Genomic DNA, 22,583 nt, shown 5'->3' with positions numbered 1-22,583 from the left:
ACAGAACCACTAACCCAGGAACTTATCCTTGCAATAAAGCCCGTTGCCAACTGTGCCCACATATCTATTCAGGGGACACCATCACAGGGCCTAATAACATCAGCCACACTATCAGAGGCTCGTTCACCTGCACATCCACCAATGTGATATATGCCATCATGTGCCAGCAATGCCCCTCTGCCATGTACATTGGTCAAACTGGACAGTCTCTAGGTAAAAGAGTAAATGGACACAAATCAGATGTCAAGAATTATAACATTCATAAACCAGTCGGAGAACACTTCAATCTCTCTGGTCACGTGATTACAGACATGAAAGTCGCTATTTTACAACAAAAAACTTCAAATCCAGACTCCAGCGAGAAACTGCTGAATTGGAATTCATTTGCAAATTGGATACAATTAACTTAGGCTTGAATAGAGACTGGGAGTGGCTTAGTCATTATGCAAGGTAGCCTATTTCCCTTTGTTTTTTCCTACCCCCGCCCCCCCCCAAACATTCTTGTTAAACCCTGGATTTGTGCTGGAAATGGCCCAACTTGATTATCATACACATTGTAAGGAGAGTGATCACTTTAGATAAGCTATTACTAGCAGGAGAGTGGGGTGGGAGGAGGTATTTTTTCATGCTTTGTGTGTATATAATAAGATCTTCTAAACTTTCCACAGTATGCATCCGATGAAGTGAGCTGTAGCTCACGAAAGCTTATGCTCAAATAAATTGTGCCACAAGTACTCCTTTTCTTTTTGCGAATACAAACTAACACGGCTGTTACTCTGAAACCTTTCATTACTACTGCCAGCGTTTTACTTCCAGTATTTATTAACATGATCTGAGCTGTCTGGCATCCTGTCACAAACAGAAAGGAGGAGGAACCACTAGAATAGTTCCTGGGACCCAGAATTGGGGGTGACAGGCCTTAGTGATTCCATAGCATGTGTCTTCCTGTCTGTGAGCCTGGAGCTGTGCCATCTTCACAGATCTACCGAGGACAAGGTGGGGGAGCAGCAGCTGCCTGGCTCTGAGGCGTGAGGCTATTCTGAAAGGGAATGAATGCCGCTCAAGGCATCAATAACTCCTATGCTGCACCTTCTCCCTCCCCTGAGGAGCAGGAGGGGAGGATTCTCAGGGATGCAAGCAAGTACTGATGTGGTGACTGCCCTTCACATGGGGGTGTGGTCCAGCAGCTCCATGGATGGTGCAGCATGCTGCAGGGCCACTCTTGTTCCCTATGGATTGGTTTCCTCTGCAGCCCAGCCCCTCCCCAACTCTGCTCCCATGAGGAGCATTCTAAAGAAACATCAGGCCATTCTCCCCATTCATGCAGGTCAAAGCCTGTGGAGTCCCTCAGATAGCCGTGGAAGGGGGTAGGGGACATAGCTAAGGAGGCAGCAACCCTCACTTCAATGCTGTTCCCATCCAGGCCTGCCAGTGTTTAGTCACTCTGTTACTAGAGCCCATAGAATATTCATTATTCTCCAAACTTTGGGGAAGGCAGATCTGTGAGATCAATTTCAATCACACCTCTCACAATACAGAAGAAAGGGGTAATAGATTAAAGTCCATTGTTCTTCAGGAGTCCTGAATATTTAATAACCCACCAAAAAGCTGTAAAATACTGAACCATGCCCTACTGCAGCTCCCTGGTAGTAATTATTAATGGGCTTTGGGCAGCCTTTGCAATATAACTGAGACACATTGCTCTGCAACTTCCTAAGGAAAGGCCCCTTTCAGTTGTGAGCATTGAGGGATAAGAACAAACATTCTGTACTGAGCATCCCAGTGTCTAGCTTTCTCTCCATTGGATCATCATGTTTTCCAACACCTTGCTCAGTGACTGAGTTTCAGGTAAGCCTGTCTCATAACTCTGGAATTAAGCTCACTCCATCTCTAGAAGCACTGAGATCTTTAGATAGTCTGCTGGGATGTACAGATACCTGCAACCCTTTGTCCTGCTAACTAGCACTAGTGCAGGTAGCCACTTCAGCTTCATCACAACCACTCAGGAGTAAGTACTACTTAGCATAAGTAAGGGGGTCACAGAATTGGGCCCCAAGCAACAGGTTTGGGTGCAGCATTGGTTTGGAATGCTTGTGCCCTGGTTCAGGGGTGAGTTGCTCCCCCAGTCTCTCTGTGGGCATCCTTGCCATGTGACAGCTCTTTACCTGCACTCCTCCCAGAGCTGGACTCTGCAGTTCACCCCACTTTAGGCTGAATCACCAGACTGCAGTACACCCTATTCCTGCCATCCTGTCACTGTGTGAGCAGTACCTTCCACCCCTTTGCAGCCCCTTGGGAGAGCACACCACAGGTGACAGGTTTCACTTCCTTCTCCTTTCTTCACCTACACTCAGACTGGTCACAGGGCAGCAGCCCCCCTGTTTCAAACTATTAAAAGGACAGGCCTGGCTGTATTTGGCGCTCAGAAGAAATTTCCCTTCTGGAGCCTGTCTGCAGTTAAAATGACTCAAAAACAGTGTGTTTAAAACAAATGAATTTTTGCCCAAAGTTACACAGCAAGCAGAGAGAAGGGGATAAACAATAGTCACTATGCATCTGGCCTCACCTAGACATTACCCTTTCTTTGCAAGTTTTCCACTTCACTCAAGTGCCTACACCTTTGGATTGGGAAAGACAGACTTTCCACTGGCAGTGTTTTCTCTCACAACTCCCTACTCCCACCCCCACAGCAGCAGCTGCTGCTCCTCACACCCCTTCCACTCTAAACTGGAGTCTTTAGTGGTTTAGTGCCCCTCAGATCCTTGGCTCCAACCTGAGAAAAATGTACCTGCTAGCCTGGTTGGAGCAAGATGGGGGCATGTCCCAGTTAATAGCTCCCCTGTTGTTGCCTAAAGGACCCTACGGATTCTCTCTGGTGGTACCTGGTCTTTGTCATTGTTTTGTTTCCTGTTTATTTCCTCCTCTCCCCTCCCCCCCACAGGTTCATTTGATTCAATTCCAGGCACTCAAGAAGGACAACAAACAGGTAAACTGAGGTATAGATAATATTAATTAAATACAGATAATCGCCTCATTCTCCACAGCTTGCATTTAACAGGAATTTGGACAGTGTTGCTTCCTGTACTTAAGACCGAATTCTACGCTTGTGAAAATCATGGGAACTTTTCCATTGACTTTAACGGGAACAGGATTTGGCCCTCAGTATACATGGTGGCTCCTAGCAGTGCAAGGGGCTCTTTGGGACAAAACAAAATGCATAGAGTTGTGTTTGGTGTCCTCCTCTACTACACAAGATATCCCAGGGTCTCTTGGTACACTGCTACTTTATAGCAAAAATGAGGAGAGTGCAACTAGGTCGGGGTCAGGATCAGACTAAAGTAAAACAAAAGTCCCCTAGCATTTCTTAAAACAGGCACCCTGGCAGTTTTCCCTATTTAGTGGGAAGGTGCTAACATGCTTATAAGGAGGGAGGGATAGCTCAGTGGTTTGAGCATTGGCCTGTTAAACTCAGGGTTGTGAGTTCAATCCTTGAGGGGGCCAGTTGGGATCTGGGGCACAAATTGGGGATTGGTCCTGCTTTGAGTAGGGGCTAGGACTAGAAGACCTCCTGAGGTCCCTTCCAACCCTGGTATTCTATCATCATCAACTTACTTCAATTTGCTCACATCTCTGTTAAGTGGGGTCTGATCGTTATTAGGAATGATTTGCAGAAAGTGCTAGGCACTTATGCTGAAGTAGAGGGAATGTTACAAGATACTTTATCTTCTGAAAAGTCATCACTGCCTGACCTTCAATAGAAGCCAGACACATAACACATAACTGCCCTTATGCCTTTGAAAATTTTCCCCCCAGTCTCATAATTTTCTCGTTTTTGGTAAAGTTTGCAAATCTTGTAACATGAAAAAATACACAGACATCAGCCTCTATTGATATGCATAGATCAGGCTCTCAGTCCTGCTATGAGGTACTTTTCTGACTATAGAAGAATTAACAATAAAAAGAAAAGTGATGGCAAAATATAGTAACTCGCCCTAAGAACAACAGAATTTAGTTAACAAACCTCCCAAAAGCCAGAAAATCCCCAATGAACTGTTGAAGAATTCATGTTTGTTACAGTACTACAGTTCAGAAGACAGGAACTGAAATCCCAAAGATATAAAAAAAGAAATGTCACATTGTAGTAATAAGGGATACCCCTTTGAAACATTTGGCATATTCAGAACAATATCTTCCCACGCTATAGCACTAGGAAACAGACTGAAATGTACTTACTGACAAATAGGGGCCAAAGGATTGGGTTCATTCATCTCAGAAGTGGGAGTCTCCTGCTCAGGATGAGTGAAAACTCCCACAAGTACTCCTTTTCTTTTTACTACAGGGAAGAGTTTCAAGTGTTGCCTTACTAGAGGCACATTTCCTCACTTAAGAAGGGAAAGGCAAGTGCTGAAGCTGGGAGGGAACTCAGAGAAGATTAGTACCAAGACTCAGATAAAACTTATTTCCTTAAACCCTGAGCTGTTTGAGAATCTCCACAAGGGGACTGATAACAGCATAAGTGTTAGAGCTAATGTAATTTCTTCCCCATGTTTCACTTACTATGTAGTGACAGTGCTGGTGAATGCAGTCTCTTGTCTAGGAAAAGTGCATCCGTTGCTAGGAGTGTGGAAGGAAAAGAGAGAGGGGAATAGATTTGATCATAGAGTTGATTTTCAAAATTTTTTTTTCTTGAACTCATGACTGGGAAACCCAAACTTTATTACTTCAATGGAAGAGGACAAATGGAATCCATACATTGGCTGTTGGTGGCAGCTGGGGTCGAGGTTTGTTCTTTATAAAGAAATCAAGTGACTTCATATAGATTGGTTGAATTTATTTCCAGGTAATAGGAAAAAAACCACTCCAACAGAATTATAGTTACTGTGACAAAGCTCTGTCCTTGCCTCCATGGGTCCTGCATTTCCTGGCAGATGTCACTCGCCTCAGAGGCTCACTGTGACCCTCCACGTAACCCTTCTCTCTCTAGAGACAAGGGTCACAGTCTACTGAGCCATTTTCATCATAAGCCAGCAAGGGATGGGAGGAGAAGTTATCCTTCCTTGCAGTCTCTGTTGTCTCCCAGTCTCAGTGATTAATCAGGGGGCAAAGGGGCAGGAGGAGCCCAGGCCCACCCTCTACTCCAGCCCAGGGACCCTAATAGTATTAGCTATGGTAGCTGACCTTTTAGAAACATGACATGTGCAATTCCCTGGGCTACTTCCCCACAGCAGCCCCCGCTTCCTCAAGCTCCACTTCACCCTTACCTCAGGGCCTCCTTCTTGTGCCTGATATGGTGTGTACTACTCAGCCTCTCCACCAGCACAACTTCCTCCCACAGCTCCTGACATGCACACCCACCTGAGTGGCTGGGAGGCTTTTAACTAGTTTCAGCCAGCCCCTAATTGGCTTCAGGTGTCCCAATCAACCGAGCATTCTCCCTGCCTTCTGGAAAGTTCTTAATTGGCCTCAAGTGTCTTAATTGACCTGGAGCAGCTTCCATTTCACTTAACCTGGTACCAGGGATTTGTTTAGCCTGGAGCTAATAGATCTATCTCCCACTACTTTTCTATAGCCATCTGGCCTTGCCCCGTCACATTACCCAGTTCCCTTCCACTGAAGTGTGTATACAGAGTCTTCCAGGGCAGAAGATATCTACATTTCCAACATAAAACACAACCAAAACAATTTTTTGTGAAGTTTGCTTTAAAAAATGTAGAAAAGATAATGTGCAGTTCAAGTACATAAATAACTTCAAAAATGGGTTTCACAGAACCCCAGATTTTATCTGCTCTTATTAAAAATACTGCTAGCCGCAATGCTGGATTCTTCCTTCAATAGCTTAGGCCTGGTCTACACTACGAGTTTATGTCGGATTTAGCTGCGGTAAATCGCATTAACCCTGCACCCATCCACACAACAAAGCCATTTTTTTCGACATAAAGGGCTCTTAAAACCGATTTCTGTACTCCTCCCCAACGAGGGGATTAGCGCTGAAATCGACATTGCCATTTCGAATTAGGGTTAGTGTGGACGCAATTCGAAGATAGTGGCCTCCGGGAGCTATCCCACAGTGCACCATTGTGACCGCTCTGGACAGCACTCTGATGCACTGGCCAGGTGTACAGGAAAAGCCCTGGGAACTTTTGAATCTCATTTCCTGTTTGGCCAGGCGAGCTCATCAGCACAGGTGACCATGCAGTCTCAGAATTGAAAAAGAGCTCCAGCATGGACCAAACAGGAGGTACTGGATCTGATCACTGTATGGGGAGAGAAATCCATGCTGTCAGAACTACGTTCCAAAAGACGAAATGCCAAAACATTTCAAAAAATCTCTGAGGCCATGAGGGACAGAGGCTACAGCAGGGACGCAACATAGTGCCACGTGAAACTTAAGGAGCTCAGACAAGCGTACCAGAAAACCAAAGAATCAAACGGACACTCTGGGACAGAGCCCCAGACATGCCATTTCTACGCTGAGCTGCTAGGGGGGGCCGCCACAACTACCCCACCCCTGTCTGTGGACTCCGATGATGGGGTACTCTCCACCATGCCTGAGGATTTTGAGGATGGGGAAGATGAGGAGGAGGAGGAGGATGAGCTTGAGGAGAGCACACAGCACACTGTTCTCCCCGACAGCCAGGATCTTTTTATCGTCCTGGCTGAAATACCCTCCCAACCCAACGAAGCTAGATAAGGGACCTCTGGTGAGTGTACCTTTTAAAATATAATACATGTTATAAAAGCAAGCATTTTTTAATGATTAAGTATCCCTGAGGACTTGGGATGCATTCATGGCCAGTACAGCTACTGGAAAAATCTGTTAATGTGTCTGGGGATGGAGCGGAAATCCTCCAGGGACATCTCCATGAAGCTCTCCTGGAGGTACTCTAAAAGCCTTTGCAGAAGGTTTCTGGGGAAAGCAGCCTTATTCTGTCCTCCATGGTAGGACACTTTACCACGCCATGCTAGTAGCAAGTAATCTGGTATCATTGCATGACAAAGCCTGGCAGTGTATGGTCCCGGTGTTTGCTGGCATTCAAGCAAGATCCGTTCTTTATCTCTCTGTGTTATCCTCAGGAGAGTGATATCGTTCATGGTAACCTGATTGAAATAGGGGAATTTAATTAAGGAGACATTCAGAGGTGGCCGTTCCCACTGGCCTGTTTGCCTGTGGCTGAAAAGCAATCCTCCCCACTGTTAGCCATGCAGTGCGGGGGGGGGGGGGCATTGGCGCTGAGCTGTTTGCGTTTGGCTAGCAGGGATCTTCCCTGATGCCAGCCACACGGTGGGGTGAGGGGTAAAGCAATCATCCCAGAGAATTGGATGGGGGGGTGGGTTAGTTTGCTTTCTGCTGCTGCAAGTTAACAGGAAAACCGCAGCACTAAATGGCCAACTCAACATGCTTTGCTTGGTATGGGAGAGGAGGGCGCTGCTGTTATGAAGGTTGCAGAAGCCGAAAGATTATGCCTTACCTTGGCCACCTGCAAGCCGAATTCTGTTGCCCGGCACTGTGTGTCTGATCTCTAACATCAAAGCCGCAGACACTCAATATAAGATGCAAAATGCGATCTTGTACCAAAATCACATGTGCTATGTAATATGAATAGTGTTGTTCACCGTGAAAGAGTATAGCCATTGTTCTGTAAAATGTATCTTTTTAAATTCTTCACTCCCTTTTTTGCCTCCAGCAGCTGCAAATGTTTCAAGCCTCCCTCCTCTGTCCCAAAGGCTATCTCAGATAAAGCGGCGAAAAAAACGCAAGCGCGATGAAATGTTCTCTGAGCTCATGCTGTCGTCTGGCACTGAAGCAGAATGTGTGGAAGGACACAATCGCAGAGTACAGGAAAGTGGCCGATGAACGTGAGGAGAGGTGGCGGCAAGAAGATCAGAGGAGGCATGAGGCAATGCTGGGGCTACTGTGGGATCAAACGGACACGCTCCAGCGTCTGGTGGAGGTTCAGGAATGGCAGCAGGATCACAGACTGCCGCTGCAGCCCCTGTTTAACTGCCCTCCCTCCTCCCCAAGTTCCATAGCCTCCTCACCCAGACGCCAAGAACGCGGGCAGGGGAAAGCTCCAAGCACCCAACCACTCTACCCCAGTGCTACCCAAGCAACAGAAGGCTGTCATTCAACAAGTTTTAAAGTGACCTTTTCCTTCCCTCCTTCCCTCATCCCACACCCCACCCGGGCTACCTAGTGAGTTATCTCCCTATTTTTATAATCAATTAATAAAGAATACATGTTTTTAAAACAATAGTGACTTTATTTCCTTTGCAAGCCAGCTGTGATCGAAGGGGGGAGGGTGGGTGGCTCACAGGGAATCTAGAGTCAACCAAGGGGGCGGGTTTTCATCAAGGAGAAACAAACAGAAGTGTCACACAGTACCCTGGCCAGTCATGAAACTGGTTTTCAAAGCTTCTCTGATGCGCAGCGCTTCCTGCTGTGCTCGTCTAACTGCCCTCGTGTCTCGCTGCACATATTCAGCAGCCAGGCGATTTGCCTCAACCTCCCACGCCACCATAAACGTCTCCCCCTTACTCTCACAGAGGTTGTGGAGCACACAGCAAGCAGCTTTAACAATGGGAATATTGGTTTCGCTGAGGTCTGAGCGAGTCAGCAAACCGCGCCAGCAATGCTTTAAACATCCAAATGCACATTCTACCACCATTCTGCACTTGCTCAGCCTGTAGTTGAACAGCTCCTTACTACAGGGTGCCTGTGTACAGTTTCATGAGCCAGGGCATTAAGGGGTAGACTGGGTCCCCAAGGATAACTGTAGGTATTTCAACATCCCCAACAGTTATTTTCTGGTCGGGGAAGTAAATCCCTTCCTGCAGCCATTTAAACAGACCAGAGTTCCTGAAGATGCGAGCGTCATGAACCTTTCCCCGCAATCCCACGTTGATGTTGGGGAAATGTCCCTTGTAATCCACCAGTGCTTGCAGCACCATTAAAAAGTACCCCTTTCAGTTTATGTACTGGCTGCCCTCGTGGTCCGGTCCCAAGATAGGGATATGGGTTCCGTCTATGGCCCCACCACAGTTAGGGAATCCCATTGCAGCAAAGCCATTCACTATGACCTGCACATTTCCCAGAGTCACTACCTTTGATAGCAGCAGCTCACTGATTGCGTTGACTACTTGCATCACAGCAACCCACACAGTAGATTTGCCCATTCCAAATTGATTACCGACTGACCGGTAGCTGTCTGGTATTGCAAGCTTCCGCAGGGTTATTGCCACTCGCTTGTGAACTGTGAGGGCTGCTCTCATCTTGGTATTCTTGTGCTTCAGGGCAGGGAAAAGCAAGTCACAAAGTTCCATGGAAGTGCCCTTACACATGCGAAAGTTTTGGAGCCACTGGGAATCATCCCAAACCTGCAACACTATGCGGTCCCACCAGTCTGTGCTTGTTTCATGGGCCCAGAATCAGCGTTCCACAGCATGAGCCTGCCCCAGTAACACCATGCTCTCCAAATTGCCGGGGACCACAGTTTTAGATAAATCTGTGTTCATGTCCTCATCATCGCGCTGTTGTCGCCTCCTCGCCTGGTTTTTCAGGTGCTGGTTCTGCATAAACTGCACAATAATGCGCAAGGTGTTTACAATGGTCATAACTGCTGCGGTGAGCTGAACGGGATCCATGCTTGCCGTGCTATGGCGTCTGCTCAGGCAATCCAGGGGAAAGGGCGCAAAATGATTGTCTGCTGTTGCTTTCACAGAGGGAGGGAGGGTTGACTGACGACATTTACCCATAACCACCTGCGACAAATTTTTGGCCCCATCAGGCATTGGGAGCTCAGCCCAGAATTCCAGTTGGCAGTGGGGACTGCGGGAACTGTGGGATAGCTACCCACAGTGCACCTCTCGGAATGTCAGTGCTTGCCACGGTACCGTGTACGCAAACCGCCGAATTAATGTGCTTAGCATAGATGCATGCACTCGACTTTATACAATCTGTTCCCAAAAATCAATTTCTGTAACATTGGAGTACTTTCGTAGTATAGAGATGGCCTTAGAGTTGTACATTAAAGATCCTGCAATTCATTCCACTGCAGTGTTGTCCTCACAGAGAGCCCTATTGACTTGGTCGTGTCAACGCTAGGAAAGCACGGTCTCTTTATAGTGAAAATTCTTGTTATAAAAGCAAGGTGATGATATTTCCAAAAGCAAGAGGAAAGGATTAGTTTTATAGGGCAAGGAGAATTCTGCAGTTCCAGAACTCAAGTTTGGAAATAGTGAAGCAGAGGTAACATTTTAAATTACCACAATTTGGCCAAGAAGAAAAATCTTAAATAGTTTGTGTCATCCCCAACTGCTTTAAAAATTAGAAAATACGTATTATCAAGGATCCTGAAAAAGCTGACAGGCTTATCAATGTATGTTAATGAATAATGCCGTGGCTGGCTGTACCAACCAGGTATTAGTGCTGAGCATAAAGCTTTTTGAATAAATTTATCTTTCTTCACGCAATCAAGAACTCATGAACTTGGTGTTTCACAGCATTTATTTAATATCTGTGGCTCGTTATTTGACATGGTTATTAGTATTGCTGGACTCTGGCAAGAGTAAAACATATAGTTTTCAACAATTTTTAATAATTTGAGGATTAAACCTGTTTTTTTTCTGTATTTCCATCTGTAACAATTGCCTTTTGGAACTTAAATACAGAGGCTTTGATTTTTGTCTCTTGCTCTAACAACACAGTCTGCCAGCATCCTATTAGACACAGGTGTTTGAAAGCAAGCTGCAGAATAAGAGCTGTTCTGTACTAAAGTCCTTGATGTGGGAGGTTCTTATCCCTAAGCTCCATTGCTTGACCCTTGGTCAAGATAGCAGCTTTTTTTTTTTTTGGGGGGGGGGGGGGTGGTTTCTCTCAATTCCAGTCTGTCCAAAATGCTTCTGCCAAAATCATCTCTCTTCTGCCACTTTGATATGTGCACACTTCCTGAATCTCTGCACTGGCTTCTTCTCTTCTACAGACCATTCAAACTCCTCCTCCTCTCTTTACAAGCACTCCACACTTCCACTCTTGTCTGCATTCATTTTTGCTCCTTGCTTTTAATCTGTTAAAGTACAGCTTATTACTCCACCCACCTTTCCTAACCCATTTAGCAAAAGTGCTTTCACCTAGGCACACCATAATCTATTTGCCTACTTGTGATAAGTTAAAAATGAAAGGAGGAGAGTTGATGATTACCCTGAGGGAGGCTATATACAGAGCACTCCCCCGGGGCCCTGAAGAGGGAGCTGTGAAAACATATCTGGCCACAAGCAGGAGACAAGCTAATGGTCTCCCTGCTACAGGCCCAAAGATTCTATCTATCTATCTGTCTAGAACTGAATCAGATAGAGAGACATGAAATGATGGTAAACTTATTTTAGGGAACAGGGAAAAGAAAACAAGATAAGAAAACTGACAGCTGAAATGGAACATTGCATTATGGAAGCCTTATTCCACAGCTGCGATACTTCTTAGCAAAAGGTACTGTCCCCGGTGGCACCTTCCACTGTGGCGAAGTATTGCTTTTTGAGGCTTCGTTCCACACTGAGAAGTGCAGTGGTAGCTGCCAGACGTGAGGAGGATTTTCTAAAGTTTTATTTTAAAATAGGAAACATGATGTTTATTTCCGTTTGTGGACATCATTCTGACAACCCAGGTCACAGAACAGGGGTTGAGTTGGGGGATTTCATTACTTGTCTCTATTAATCAACTGGCATTATTGGGTTTTTCAAATTTCCCCTGAAGTGAAAAGCCCTCAGATATCTCCTGATTCATAATTCCTGATACATAGTTCAGCTATCTTGTTTTTATTGCTCTCTTTCCAGTTTGAAGAAGAATTTTTGGAAACAAGAGAATATGAAAAGCTACTACAGGGTGAGGCTGAAGACTGAGTCTTGAGTGACTACCAGATTTTTTTTTTTTTACCATAGAATCAGAGAAGATTAGGGTTGGAAGAGACCTCAGGCGGGCATCTAGTCCAACCCCCTGCTCAAAGCAGGACCAACTCAACTAAATCATCCCAACGAGGGCTTTGTCAAGCTGGGCCTTAAAAACCTCTAAGGATGGAGATTCCACCACCTCAGCATTTGTAGGTTATATTGTAAAGCAGTGTCCAGGCTTTTCAGCTTTAGGCCTGAACAGATATCAAAAAGGTCAAGTGGCCATGCGTTTGGTACTTGGGGGAGGCCTCCAGCCCCCTTCACTCAGTGGGAGTAGAAACAACCTGCAGGTGCTCTGCTAGGGATTTTCTGGCATGGGGCAGTGGGCATAAAGTCAGTGTAACCCACTCCTCTGCCTCACTACACTCAGCTTCTGGCACAGGGGATATGACTAACTGGGAAAATGTCTGTATTACTTTTTATGACTATTACATGTGACTCAGTTTCCCTATTCAGTATTGTATTGCTGCCTGCCTGAATGCATAGAGTTAAATCAAAGGAGACTGTAAGAAGGTTGTTTCGAGGCTCGGATGTTTCAAGGCTTGCGGTACAAGGAGACTTAACCCTTCCAAGACACTAGAACAGGGAGGGGATTCTGAAGTAAACTAAGATAAAATGATGGGCTGGGAAGACAGACAGAGAGAGACAGCAGGATAGGTGGCTGCTCCTTGCCAGGGATGGAGCAAGCTGAGCTAACGGGAACTTGAAAGGATGTAAGTAACAGCCATGTGTGTAAGCCTGTTACTGTTGCTACACTTTGTCTAAATGGTTTGTACCTTTGAGGAATGAATAAATCATGCTTTGTTCTGAAGAAGCTCTTTTTAGTCACTTTAATCAGTTGCTGTTACAAGCTTCCAAAGGGGATACTATGGCAGGGTTCAACCCCAGGTGGATCTGTTGAAGTAGTCACAGTCAGTACCTAGTTTCAGAGTAACAGCCGTGTTAGTCTGTCTTCGCAAAAAGAAAAGGAGTACTTGTGGCACCTTAGAGACTAACCAATTTATTTGAGCATAAGCTTTTGTGAGCTACAGCTCACTTCATCGGATGCATACCGTGGAAACTGCAGCAGACTTTATATATACACAGAGAATATGAAACAATACCTCCTCCCACCCCACTGTCCTGCTGGTAATAGCTTATCTAAAGTGATCATCAGGTGGGCCATTTCCAGCACAAATCCAGGTTTTCTCACCCTCCACCCCCCCACACAAATTCACTCTCCTGCTGGTGATAGCCCATCCAAAGTGACAACTCTTTACACAATGTGCATGACAATTAAGTTGGGCTATTTCCTGCACAAATCCAGGTTTTCTCACATTCCCCCCACCCCCATACACACACAAACTCACTCTCCTAGGGGGCTGTAACCTAGGTCCTGGTCAGAGAGTGGGCAAATTGCAGAATTCCACCACAGGAGAGACAGAGACCTGAAGCCTGACACCTGTGCAGGCTGTACTCAGGGAGACCCCCAAGAAAGGACAGCAGTGCAGCTATCCTGGTAACCGTGACGAAGGGGATACCAGAAGTTGAGAAGAGAGCACTTTGCACTGTGGATATTCCTAGCTGATGTATGATCCATAAGGGACCGTCACAAGTTAGAATGTCCCACATTTAGAAATGTCCAGATTTTTTGGAGAAACTTTAGACTAGAACTGGTTAAAACTAGTGAAAAGTCAGAGAGGAGAGGAGGTATGTTAGCAGGTACAGCAGGTGCACTGATTTAGGGTATAGCTGTAGAAAGCAACTCTCAGCTCTAACACTTTTGAATAATTTATCATTAGTGCTTACCCTGTTGTTATACAATTCAACAGGTCGATATGTTGCTTATGGCTAGCTATAAAACCTTCTGCTGATGTGATTATAGCCATCTGTCACAGACATTACTCATCTATAACACATTTAGCTCATTGCCATGGGAAGTTGTGAGGGCCAAATGTATACCAGCGTTCAAAAAGAACTAGATAAGTTCATGGAGGATCGTCTCCATCAGTGGCTAATAGCCAATGTGGTTGGGGAAGCAACCCCATGCTCGGAGTGACCCTAAACCTCTGACTGCCAGAAGCCAGAAGGGAATGACTGGACGGATCAGTCCTACTGCCCTGTTCTGTTCATTCCCCATGAAGCTCTGGTACTGGCTACTGTTGGAATTCAAGACACTGGACTAGATGGACAACTAGTCTGACTCAGCATGGCTGTACTTATGTTCTTATATCTGCAACATGCTAAGAACATCTTCTAATCCTCTGTAAACTATTTATGCATCCTTAATATAAATGTTACACGTTCTTTTTCTAAGCAATTTAGAATTGTTCTAAACAATTACTGTTCAACCACACTTAATCTTTTGTGCAATAAGTGGCAACATTTTATTATATACACCTGCTTAGCACAGTAGAATTTCAGTGTCTCTCAAATGCAGAAATATTAGCAGCCAATGCTGCTCACACTGAACGAGCTGTGTCACACATCCCATTGACTTATGTGGAGAACAGCACCAGGCTCCAGTCAGCTACTCGGGTTCCAGTGCAATGATATGACAGTTATGGGAACTCAGTGTCTTGACATTATTTTTCCTTTCTCAGATGGGGCCCTGCTATTTCAACAAGTGCCCATGGTGGAAATTGATGGGATGAAGATGGTGTAGACCAGAGCCATTCTCAGCTACATAGCAGGGAAACACAACCTCTATGGAAGGAGAGAGCAATGTACAGTATTAATAGCTTACACCAATATATAGGCTTCCATTCCAAAGCAGTTTCCAGTGCAGAACAGTTTAGGGCAGGAATGGAAGGAGAATGCCCTCCAATTTCCAATGCTTGGAGAATTTAGAGAATTCAGAATGCAGTTACCTAGATTTGGTCAGGTCATTGGCTGAATGCCCTTATTTTTGTGCCAGGAGATCTCTAATAAGTATGGCTGAGATTTTCAAAGGTATGTAAAAGAGTTACGTGCCCAATTCTACTTAATTTCAATGGGATCTGGGCACTTAGCTTCTTTAGGCTCTGTGAAAATCCCAATGTTTCAATACCAGGCTATGTATCCTGTTTGAAAGATGACTCCTGCAGTAGCTCAGTGTTGGGAAGTGGCTCAGTGATGAATCTGGAGGAAGAATCTACCTACTTTGGCTTGATTTGCAAGTTGCATCCATGTGGAACCTTGCTGATTTGAACAGCTCGGCACATGGTTTGCCCATGCAAAGTAGCTTGCATGATTAGGGCCTAAGTAACCAACACCACTTTGTGGGGCACCTTAAGTTTTCCTTGGAGGTATCCCATGCAAATACTAACCAGGCTAGATCTGACTTAGCTTGTGAGAGCTGACAATGCCAGCCCAAAGTGCCTGCATATATTGCTCCTCGCTTGATAGAAATACACTTACAGTATGCACTTTGATTAGAAAGGAGAGAAAAAAGGTTACCACAGAACAATTATTGTAAGAGAAACCAAATGCTTTGCAATTGTAATGAGTGAGAAATGAGATTGCATGAGTTCATATAAGAAAAAATCTAAAATTAAACAGGCGCAGGGAACTACTACAAATATAAGCTATATTTCTTTACAAATGTGACAACAGAAGTGAGTGACTGTTAATGGTTGAAGCACAGAGATATGCATAAAAGATCAGTTTGAAAAAAGAAAGGTACGTAGTTTAAAATCCACAGTCTTAGGCTGCAGCCCCAGGTCTGAGATGTTACATGCATCTATTTAGTTGTCAGAATGATTTCAAAACCACTTTAAGCAAATTATGCCCTATGCATATTGGAAATAAAACTGTCAGCTGAAAACATGTTAAATATTTGTTTTTAAAATCCATATGTTAACACACATTTTTAAGTACAGATGGGGCAAAACCAACAAAATATTTCCCCTCGTGCTCAAAGGCAGATGAGCAAGTGAGCAGGGATAAACTATAACTACTGACAGTAGAGAGGTGAGAGGAAATAACAATAACTTCCTTCACATGGTGATTGTGCTCTAGTGCAAGTGTAAGCAGAGGTGGGAAGTGAACACAAGGAAAGCTAAATGCTACAGGGTGTCCTTTACACTGGGCAGCGAATCTCAAACCTCTTGTGTTCTCACTGCATTAATTAACAGGACAGGGTTAGGGTGACACTTGGTATGCAAACGAGGCACTTAGCTGCAGAATCCCCTCCTTAGCCCTCTTACTTAGGCAGGAGTCACTTAGTGGCTACACAGTAAGGCTCTCAATTCTGCAGTCTCAGGTTCTGTTGTCTTGCACATCTACCTGCAAAACTCCTCATCCGTGCTGTTCGGGATCCAGCCCTGAATCCTGTGCCTGGAACTGAAACCCAAGAGTGTGAACAGAAGCAAAAGCTGTTCTCACAGCAAGAGACAAAGAGAAAGAACGCCACTTTCTCTTGCAGCCTTTAAGAGCAGGTTCAATGTAATTCCTACGCCCATTTGGGTGTTCCTAAACTAGGAGGCTCTCCACTGTTGCAACCTTGTATCAAATTACTCAGATTACTGTACCCTTGAGCCAAACCCTTTACTTTAGCCTGTCTCTCCATTAACTTTGCCCAGGAAATAATTTACTTGTTCAGATAATCCCTGCCACAGCTTCAGCAGTCAGTGTTGATATAAGGGAGTCCTGCCCTGGGGTGGTGATCAGAATGGGAATTGTTTGTTCTATATGCCTTTGAAATTCTAATCTGAATAATTATTTCTTAGCGTGTTTGTCTCTTGTGTATTCACTTTAGGCCCAATCCTGCCCCGTTGACATGAACAGCAACACTCCCACTGACTTTGATAGAAGAGAATCAAACATTTAATCTTTGACACAGAGAGAATGAGTACAGTCCTCTCTCAGTATTCTGTTACTCAGGATCAGTTGTTTGGGCATAGACCTAACCCCATGCTTGCTTTCCTACTTCTATGGCAGCTTTCTGCTACAAGTAACTGGAGCCAGGAAGGGGAAGTGCAGGGCTGGGGTCAGACAATGTGCTTTGATCCAATCCATTTGTCCTTTTGCCCCTCCCCTGCAAAGGAGACACATTAGGGCCTGCATGGTTGCAGAGCATGGGGTGGAAAGGATCCACGTGCATCTTCTCTGTGGACAGTCAGGCTACTAAGAATGGGAGGATGGATTTGGCCCTTAGAGTTAGGTTACTTCTCTGTGCGCGACTTGGTGGCGGACTTGGGAGATCTCAGTGTTCAGCTAAAACAGTAATGCAGCTAAAGATTGTGTTGATAGGGTCACTTCAGAGAGGAAACCTCGGCATTGCTGTTGAGCATGTTTTGTTTTGTTTTGAAAGACAGATATTTACAGATCATTAACCTTTCTAAAAGATCAATTCATACTGTAGTTAAAAACAATCCTGGTAACACAAAATTCAACTCTCTAAAAAACAATCATTTTTCTAAATTGTAAAGAAAAGGTGAAATGATTAGGGCGTCACTATTTTCTACAGGACTGACATGTATGTGGAAAGAACAAGAGATCTGATGGATGTGATCAGGGTTCACCATAAATTACCCCCCAAGGAAAAGGAGAAGAATCTTGCTTTAAACAATGAGAGGGCCACAACCAGATACTTCCCAGTTTATGAAAAGGTATGTGGCAGTGAAGGAACAATTTACAGTCAGCACAAAATGCTGAAAGGAAAACTCGTGAACTTGTAACTGTAATAAACAATTTTCTGGCCACTAATCTGGGCTTTAAAATGAAATGTAATTATTGTACAAGTTCTGTAGACCCTGTTCCTACTGAAGCATCTGCAGTTAGAGCCTAATTTGATTTTAATGGGACTCTCTGAAAGTCAGGTCACCTGCAGGATTGGGACCTCAAAAAGAATAAATTGGGGCAAACAGTAAGAGTTTAACCTCTCAAATGTGACTGATTTGATGTGGAGCCATGCTCAATCCCAGTGTGTCTATTTTCAGATTATATACCTAGGTATTCTGAGAAAAATATTATATTTAAGGCAATGAAAAGTATGATCAGTTAAATTCATTTGTACCAACCCAATGAGAGGCAATGCAACGTAAGCCTCCTATCCAAAGATAGCTTAAAGGAACCAGTGTGCTGATGGTTTTTATATAACAAAGTCTTATACTTGATTTGAATTAGTCATCAGTCTGAATCAGAATTTGTAACTGTTGCTGCTTTTCAGAAGCTGACCCACAATGCTCCACACTGACAGTTAAATTGGTGCAAATGCTCCTGGTGAGGACGTGCACCGCTGACACAAGGAGCATAGTGTGGACATGCAAATGCAGTTTAATTACTGCGGTGGCTGTAAGTTGACTTAGCTTGACTTAATTTTGTAGTGTAGACTCACCCTTTGTGTCTCAGAAGTATTCACACAAACTAGATAGGCTATTGTCATATTCTGGGGTACAATCCAAACCAGGGAGGGGTTGTGTTACCACCTGCCCTGCAACCGTGGGTGCCTCACAATGCTTTGCTGCTTTACCTCTCAATTTGGGCCCTTCACAAACAGCCAAACAGCATGCATGTCACACCCTGAGTGTGTGTATAGCTGCAGCCAGCAAGCAACACTCCAGTCACACTCTGGCTTCCAACAGCCTGGGTTACTACCTGTGGAGTAACCCCAACACACTCCTAGTCCCAGATTTTCCCCAAAACCTGTGTTCTGCTCTCCTGAGAGTTCAGATATTAGAGGTCTGTTTTCCCTGTAAGGGGTCAGTATACAACAGTTAGCTACTTTAAACGGAGTTGCCAAACAATTCAGAAAAGAGAAAAAAAGATAGAATACTTTGGGTGTTTTGCCCCTAACTTTTATAGTCCAGTCACCCTTTGAAATGCACTTTGCTAATGGCTACCCCTAGATAAAGTTCCTTCCAGCTCTGAGGATAGAGACATAGAGTCTTGTAGTGAAAGAGGTTCCCTGCTGTTTGCTAAAAAGACTGTAATTTGCATTTTGTATGGTGCTGAGCATACAATAAAAATACCATGTTAACTGATGCAAGGATCATGTGAAGGTAAATCATAATTTTTTTTAGACTGTTATGTGAACATGCCAGAAAGATAAAGCCATGAATAGAACATGATCTACAAATACTGTTTGAAACAACATACCGTAGAAATCATTTTGAACAAAATTACAACTCAGTAAATAAGAAAAGGAGTACTTGTGGCACCTTAGAGACTAACCAATTTATTTGAGCATGAGCTTTCGTGAGCTACAGCTCACTTCATCGGATGCATACCGTGGAAACTGCAGAAGACATTATATACACACAGAGACCATGAAACAATACCTCCTCCCACCCCACTGTCCTGCTGGTAATAGCTTATCTAAAGTGATCATCAAGTTGGGCCATTTCCAGCACAAATCCAGGTTTTCTCACCCTCCGCCCCCCCCCCCCCACACAAACTCACTCTCCTGCTGGTAATAGCCCATCCAAAGTGACCACTCTCTTCACAATGTGTATGATAATCAAGGTGGGCCATTTCCTGCACAAATCCAGGTTCTCTCACTCCCTCACCCCCCTCCAAAAACCACACACACAAACTCACTCTCCTGCTGGTAATAGCTTATCCAAAGTGACCACTCTCCCTACAATGTGCATGATAATCAAGGTGGGCCATTTCCTGCACAAATCCAGGTTTTCTCACCCCCCAACCCCCATACACACACAAACTCACTCTCCTGCTGGTAATAGCTTATCTAAAGTGATCATCAAATTGGGCCATTTCCAGCAGAAATCCAGGCTTTCTCACCCCACCCCCCCCCGGGGGGAACACACACACACACAAACTCACTCTCCTGCTGGCAATAGCTCATCCAAACTGACCACTCTCCAAGTTTAAATCCAAGTTTAACCAGAACGTCTGGGGGGGGGTGCCACTCCCAGTCTCTATTTAAGCCTAAATTAATAGTATCCAATTTGCAAATGAATTCCAATTCAGCAGTTTCTCGCTGGAGTCTGGATTTGAAGTTTTTTTGTTGTAAAATAGCGACCTTCATGTCTGTGATTGCGTGACCAGAGAGATTGAAGTGTTCTCCGACTGGTTTATGAATGTTATAATTCTTGACATCTGATTTGTGTCCATTTATTCTTTTATGTAGAGACTGTCCAGTTTGACCAATGTAAATGGCAGAGGGGCATTGCTGGCACATGATGGCATGGGGGGCGGTGAGGGGGTGAGAGAACCTGGATTTGTGCAGGAAATGGCCCACCTTGATTATCATGCACATTGTGAAGAGAGTTGTCACTTTGGATGGGCTATTACCAGCAGGAGAGTGAGTTTGTGTGTGTGTGTGGGGGGGGGGAGGGGTGGAGGGTGAGAAAACCTGGATTTGTGCTGGAAATGGCCCAACTTGATGATCACTTTAGATAAGCTATTACCAGCAGGACAGTGGGGTGGGAGGAGGTATTGTTTCATGGTCTCTGCGTGTATATAATGTCTTCTGCAGTTTCCACGGTATGCATCCGATGAAGTGAGCTGTAGCTCACGAAAGCTCATGCTCAAATAAATGGGTTAGTCTCTAAGGTGCCACAAGTACTCCTTTTCTTTTTGCGAAGACAGACTAACACGGCTGTTACTCTGAAACCTGTCAGTAAATAAGCAATATCTTAAAAATGGGAGAGTGCATTCAGATTTCAATAAATAACGTTTCCTCATGCTTCTTGTTTCAGTGTAACTTCTTTATGATGACAGATTTAGATAAAAATTGGCTTAAAGAAAGGGGGAAACATTTCGTGTGTGTGAAGATAGAGCAATGTTGAAATATGCACTTAGTAAGAGGCCTATCTTATTCCCATTGAAGTCAATGAAAATCCTTTTCAACTTCAGTGGGAGTTGAATTGAGGATGTAACAGAGGAAATGGACTTGTCAATAAATCTTATTCTGTTTATCTTGAGTTTTAGGCAAAGTTGACTTTAAAAACAATAAAAAAAAATTCACAGGAAATCTATGCGTTAATTCACATTAGATAAGAAAAACTTGTTTCCTTCTCTGCTGTAGAGATTTGTGGAAAACATTAGTAAACTAACAGGTAATGGTGACCTGGTGGACATTGCATATTCGGCTATTTGTAAAACTTTGCAAGTTCTCTCCTACAAAGCTGTGATGGAACATAAATAACTACAGAGCAGATGGCAAAGTCTTGTTTTAGAATGAAAAATGACTAAGCAGGAGGAATCAAAGAGGAATAGTGAGCAGCTGCTCCCAAGGTGCAGAGAAGATAACTGGGGGCTGTCTCAGAGACTGCCATTGAAGCAAGTGTTAGTTAAAATAGTTAATAACTACAAAGAGGAAATGGGAACGGAATCACTGAAGATTTCTGCTGACTGCAATGTCAAAGCTAGAGAGCAGGGGGTGTTGCCCTTTGCAATGAATTAGAAAGTTTCTTTCTCTCCCCATTCCCCTAAAGACACAGCCTGGCACAGTTATCATGTCTCTGTTTTCTCTGTTTCTTTCTTTCCCTCGTTTCTTCCATTGACTTTTCCTTCAACTTATTTCCCACCCCTGCAGTTTCCCCTTTCTGCTGTCTGTATTTTTATTCACTTTTTGAGGTTCTTCCTTATTTCCACGTGCACCTCAACTGCTCTTGGTACAGGAGCGGCACTTTTAGGTGCCCTAAAAGTCGGGGGAGCCACTGGTGCACAAACTGTGGCCCTATGCTGCACTGCCCCTCAAGCCCCTGCCCCTGCACCACCCCATTTCCCCAAGCCCCACCCCTCTCCCCTGCCCTTGTACTGCACCGCCTCTTCCCGCAAGGACCCGTCCCAGTGCTGCCTCTTCCCCCTCAAGACCCTGCTCCCCTCCACTCACACCCTCTCCCCCCATCACTCGCCCTTACGGCCCGGTAAAAAGTGGAGGGACCATGGTCCCCTGGCCCTCCCTGTTCCAGCGCGCCTATCTGGGTACCTATGCTGGGAGAGGACATCCATGGGTGGCTTTCTGAAGCCATGTGTAGACCAGAAACCGCTGCCAACATAGCTATGTCAGTCAGGGGTGTGAAAAAGTGTGAGTCCTGACCAATATAGCCATGCAGGCAGGAGTCCTTAGTGTAGACAAAGCTATACTGGCAAAACTGTGCTTTTACCAGTATAACTTGTTTCACTTGTGGTGGTAGCTTTACTATATTGGTATAAAGCACAGCTTTGCCACTATAACTGTGTGCACATCAGGAGCCAGTATAGTATCCCAATATATTTATAACAGCAAAGCACTCCTGCTATAGATATAGCCCTAGTAGGTGTAAACTGCTTCTGTGGCCAGTTGTATTAGTATCTGACACAAGAGCAGAGAAGAAGTGACTTCCCCAAGGTCAGGCAGAGAGTCTGTGGCAGAAATGGGAATTGCAGCTTGGTTGCCCAAGTCCCAGTTCAGTTCTCTAGCTGCTAGAAGCTAGACCACCTATCTACCCATCCAGTTTGATGTCCAGATTTGACCATTTCACCTTAAATGCAAGCAACAAAGCCAAAAAAATTGTATTGTATGGAAACTGTGGGTAGGACCCCAGGCAAATTGATTTTTTCTCATCTCTGGCTCATCTTAAAAGTTGTAAAATCGGCATTAATAATTACAAATATGAAGCCCAATTGTGGCAGAAATTGCATATCTATTTTTCATGTCCAAGTACCATGAATGCATATGCAAATCAGATAACTGCATGTGTGAATGTCAGGCTCTGGCAATCTGATTTTAA

At 44.6% G+C, this 22,583-nt stretch overlaps 1 pseudogene across 1 annotated transcript; it reads left to right on the top strand.

Annotated features, from left to right (window-relative positions):
* The first annotated feature begins 4,694 nt into the window (after window positions 1-4,694).
* Window positions 4,695-15,108, top strand: LOC311518840 (glutathione S-transferase 3-like; annotated as a pseudogene). Its single transcript has 4 exons — window positions 4,695-4,781; window positions 11,827-11,875; window positions 14,523-14,645; window positions 14,972-15,108. The product of its transcript is annotated as a glutathione S-transferase 3-like (transcript).
* Window positions 15,109-22,583: the final 7,475 nt, after the last annotated feature.

This window comes from Lepidochelys olivacea (genome assembly GCF_965140295.1).
Source record: "Lepidochelys olivacea isolate rLepOli2 genome assembly, chromosome: 3".
NCBI lineage: Eukaryota > Metazoa > Chordata > Testudines > Cheloniidae > Lepidochelys > Lepidochelys olivacea.
This window is presented reverse-complemented; position numbering and strand designations above follow the sequence as displayed.